This window comes from Phlebotomus papatasi, chromosome 2 (assembly GCF_024763615.1).
Source record: "Phlebotomus papatasi isolate M1 chromosome 2, Ppap_2.1, whole genome shotgun sequence".
NCBI classification, from domain to species: Eukaryota; Metazoa; Arthropoda; class Insecta; order Diptera; family Psychodidae; genus Phlebotomus; species Phlebotomus papatasi.
Genome location: NC_077223.1, coordinates 97,724,374 through 97,729,690, shown reverse-complemented (window position 1 = coordinate 97,729,690; position 5,317 = coordinate 97,724,374).

The following is a 5,317-nucleotide window of genomic DNA, read 5'->3' as shown; positions in this document are numbered from 1 at the left end:
TTATAATTAAGAGAATAACTGAAAAGGACATTTTACCATTTTAGTGTAAAATAACTGAATAAACAAACAAGTCGCATTGTTCGAACAAGTTAACTTATTTACTCAACGTGGTTAAAGATTCTTTTGTGTATCCTTTTCATCTTGTCTGTGTTGACAGGGCATTTTGCTACGGATCGCCCCTTGAAGCTACTTCTTATCCCTGACTGAGGAGGTCTTTCAACTTCAAGCGTCATGCTGCTCTTAATTATTTTTCGATTTCTATACAATTTCTTTTAAAGAAGCTGATTTTTAATGTACAAAACAATATGGTCTCCAACTGTGAATACATTTAAAAGTCATCTGCAACAAGGTAAAACTTTTTCCCTACGACCTACCTCTTAGATTAGTAAAATTTTACAAAATCGAAATTCATATCAATTTTTTTCTTAAACGTTTCGCATGCCTATTCCACTCTTTTGCATTCAAATTGAATAGAACTAAAATTGAAATTTTTGTAATGTACAAAAGAAGAAGAAGAGTGCAAAAGAGTGGGATAGACATATGTAAAACATTTGAGAAAGAATGGGATGACGTGAAATTTGGTTTCATGAAATTTTCCTGGTATAAAGGATGGTGATTGAGTCATTACAATTCTAAATTTATAATCTGTCAAATTCGCGTTTCAACTAAATCACATTCGCACTAATTAGAATTTGGAAACGATTATTTCTTGGAATTATTTAAACCAATTCTGCGGTAATGCTCTAATAATAGTATTAATTGTTTATATTTAAATATAAATATTACATTAAAGGTATGAAATTATTTATAATAAATTTATTACGTCGTAAATCTAGTGCATGGATTTAATAAAATCTTACATAATTTATTTTATAGAATAGTGAATAGTCGGAAATTTCACGTGCAAAGCAATTACAATCCGCTTTTTTTTAAATTTCGTAGTGGCCTGGAGCTCAAGCGGTAAGAGATATCGATTTTCGGTTTTCGAAGACTCCCTTATAAATCAAGTGTTTCTTTTTTGCTTTACTCTCAACCTACCTAAAGTAAAGTGTCCTCAAGTCGACCGGTTTCTCAATTCGACCGGTAGAGTTATTTATTCAATTTATTTATATTTGTACTAATATTTGGCGTATTATCTGACATTAATTGGTCAATTATTCCATAAATAAATACGAATCAGTGATACTTTTATAAAAATTCACCATTAAAACATTCAAATATTGACCACCGGTCGAATCGAGGAACCGGTCGACTCGAGGGCACTTTACCTTACTTCCCCTCCAAAATCTCCAAAATCATGTATTTCTGAGTTTTCTCTATAAATTGGCCTATACGATTTAAATAAATTTCGGATATGTTTTGGAGGTAAGTCAGCCTAAACTTTTATCCATACATTTATAATCGGAAAATTCGCTATTTTTATTTCCTCAAATTCAAAGTTTAAGCACTCATAGGGCTCATTTTTCAATCGACGTGCTTAAATAAGGATTTTTTAAAAGGGTCTTGTAATCTCCAATCCGACTGTATCTATCTCAATCGGTAAGGGATCGGTTAAGACCCTTTAATTGACTTACAGTAGAGCCTCGCTATAGTCCATATTTGGTTCTAGATTTGACACTTGGGTCGCACTATAGTCCTTGTCATTTTTTAAAATTATCAACGACTTTTAGTATTGAAATTTCTCGACGGCTTCCACTTTCTTTGCGATTGTGGTACTTATCCTCGCTCTCTTCATTCTGGAACACAATTATTACAACTACTAATTATGACAACATTGCATGTCGCGTACTATAAAAACATAACCTATACCTAGCGGGGCTCTACTGTATGTTTCTCGAATATTTACCCCTGCAAAGGCATGAGTACTAAATAGTAAAGGATTGGGTAGTTTCAAACATGTATGACTTTCAAAATTGTAAAATTTTTGATATGATATGATTAATGGTGCTATTCCAATTAAAAATAAAAAGAGGAAAAACATTTTTAGTACATGTTTGATGTCTTGTGATTCTGCTTACTGCATAATTGATTTTTCTCTGTGTTTGTTCCTGTCACGACTGTTTGTTGGCTTTGGAACACGACGAAAACTGGGGAAAACAGTTGTGACAAAAACCAACATAATGAACAGTCAATTATGCAGAAGCTCATGAGACTAGTCATGTACTAAAAAATGTTTTGTTTAGAATTGTGAAAAATGTTAATTTATGTTTCGTTTTTTTTTAACTCTATAGGATGTTTAAAATAGGAAATTTACTCAACTTTCGGATATCCGGATGATTAGGGGCGAGAATGATAAAAAATATTTTTTTTATGATTTTTTATGATGAGTTGACAGTCGATGTATACTATACAGTGCCCGCTTTGTAATCCGGATGATTGCGAGACAATATGACAGATGTCCGCTTCGAAATCCGGATGGATTTTTTGAATTTGTTCAACGTCTTGAAAATATAATTCAAGGTTTTTTTGTAGTATTAGAATACAAGTTTTAAAGAAGCTTAAAAAGACATAATTAGAGAATTCTATGCTATTATACTTCATTTATTAAACAAAAACATCACAGGATAATTCATTTTCATTGCTGAATAAACATGCATAGATAACCTCAAAATGATTTTAAATATAACCGTCGATAACTCGTCCGGATTTCGCCGATCCAGATTAGAGAGCGGGCACTTTACATATGATTTTAGTCCTGTACTAAACATGTAAATGGATGCTTTTCTGGCAAAATCAAAAATGAACTTACCATTTCGTTGCTTGTGTTTATTCCAACTGCGATAATTTACCTATGATGCTCTTTCAAATTGTTCCAATTTTGGTAGAAATTAATTTTGGATAAAATTTTTGGGTTTAATTAATTGATTGATTTGAAATTTCTATTTCTTTTTCACTAGTCATTGGCACGTGGTAAAATTTAGGCGGGTCCTCTATGTATTTACACAAAAACACGAAATTTTAGCAATTTACAAAGAAAAAAATAAATTAAAGTGTTGTTTTATCACATGAAAATAAAAATGGAGTAAAAAAAAATGGTTATGCTTAGCAACGATCATTCAGCATATTATGTTTGTACGATGAGTTATAAATTGACCAACATAAATAATTTTCAGACGGCTCTCCAGAAGTGTCTGATTTTAAGTGCAGTAAGAAGCAAAAAAAAATGGTAATAGGAAAATCCTCAAGGAGGGCTTCCTGTAATGCAAATCAACGAGACGCTGCCACATCTGGACGAATGTAGCAGCATCCCATCAATATCCAGCGAATGTGTCTTCGTCAGATAAATGGCCACACAATGAATAATCGGAATCTCTTTTTATCGCCCATCCAGCATCCGAAAATGAGATAAACAAGGACATAGAGCTGGAGCATGAGGGAAAATAAATGTCTATTATGTGTAACTAGATAAACGGCGTAGCAATTAAATGGCATGTGCAACCAAATAACGTGTCTAATTGCTAAATTGCCTGCCTATCGCCCAAGTATTTATTGGATGTGCGAGGGTGGAAAATTGTCACATTGATTGTTGTTCGTGCGTTGGAGGGAACGGGAAATTAAATCACATGGTATTATCCTGATCGCACAATTAAATGCTTTCACTGCCAATGTCAATTTGTGGTCAAAATAATTAAAATCGGACCAATTGTTCAGGATACATCATTTGTGCCAATAATATTGCTTCCCAGGTGGTCAGCATATCTCCATTGAGATTGTCACACACTGTGCAAATTGTTGTCATAAAATAGTGTTAAAGATGTGAGATCAATTTATTTGTTGTAGTTAATTTGAAAAATTTTATTGTTGTACTAAATCTTGTACTAAATCTATAGCACGCTTAGGAAATATCAGGATTCGCTTTATCACTGATTAACGAAATTAAACTTATTTTTTTTACATTTTGACTTTAAAAGTTGTTTTATCTGTCTTTATGCTTTTTTCGTAATTTCCACATAGGCAATCTGATCTTAGCTAATTCGTTTCAATGAAAATGTATAGTTTTTGCAGGTTATAGAAAACATATCTAAAAATTTTAGCAAATCCTTGATTAAATAGAATAATTTGTTTTTTTTACATATTTCTTCACTTCAAAAATCTCCTTGGAGTTTTTAGAAGACAGCCAAAAAACATATTTTTCCCTTTGGATATAGAAACTACTTTATTCTTATTGACTTTTAGCATAAAGAGTTTGTTAAGTCTATTAAGAAGTTATAACCTAGTAGAAATATCTTAGTTAGAGTAATCCATTAAATAACAAAGTCAAAATTTTTTTACCAATGTCTTTTATAGTTTTGCTTCTTTAAACCCCCTGTTTGTTTTTTTTTAGGAAAGTCACTTGTGATTAAATATTGATGTAATAATGAAATTCATAAAAATGTCCTAAAATTGAAAGAAAAAAAATCAAGTTGTTATTTTGTTTCTCTCAAGAACTGCTTATTAATTCGTCTAGTTATCAAAAAAGCGATCATTCGAAGATTTAGTACATGTCTGATCAACATGTACTAAAAATTTAATCACTGTTGCCAAATATCTATATTTATAACTTTTTGCAATATATTGTCAATTCATATCAATTAAAATGCAATTGCAAGATATTATAAGCAATGCAATAAATCGATTTGATGGACAGCAATATAAGAAATGATATATTTTCATCTGAAGGGTGGAAAAGACAAAAAAAAAGTCCCAAGAAAGATGCATGAGTGGAAAAACTGATTTATCTCGAATTAATAAAGAGAGAAGAAATGGTTCATTCAACCCTCCGTCAATTTAGTATTGTGTTAACAACAGATTTTGCCCAGAGTTAACTTTCATCCCCGAGAAAATCCACCCCTAACCCTCATCTGGTAGTCGCCCAAGAGACATGCGAAGATAATATCAAATTATCCAATTGTAATTCTCTCTCCGTGTCATCTATCGGTGTATCAAAATAATAAAAACAGTATCAAGTTGATAAATATTTAATGGGGGTTGTATTTTTCTGCCATCCCCTTTCACATAACACAATTATAATTGACCCAATCTCTCCCCCTTTTCACTCTTGCCCTCCTCTACCCTACAAATTGCGAAGGAATTATGGAAATAGCTCATAGGGATCTCAAAAACACATATAACAAACTCTCATCTCTTTTTTTTGCTATGGCTCTTTCGCACTGTATCATTCACATATTTTCATAAAGATCCAACATCATTTCACATCAATTTCATACTCATTTTTATATTCATGCGCGACGAAGAGAAAAAAACATTTTGCTCTTTTGCGATATATATCTGTTTATAGGTCTTCTAAACGCCAGCAATTTCTGCCGAGGGTTACAAA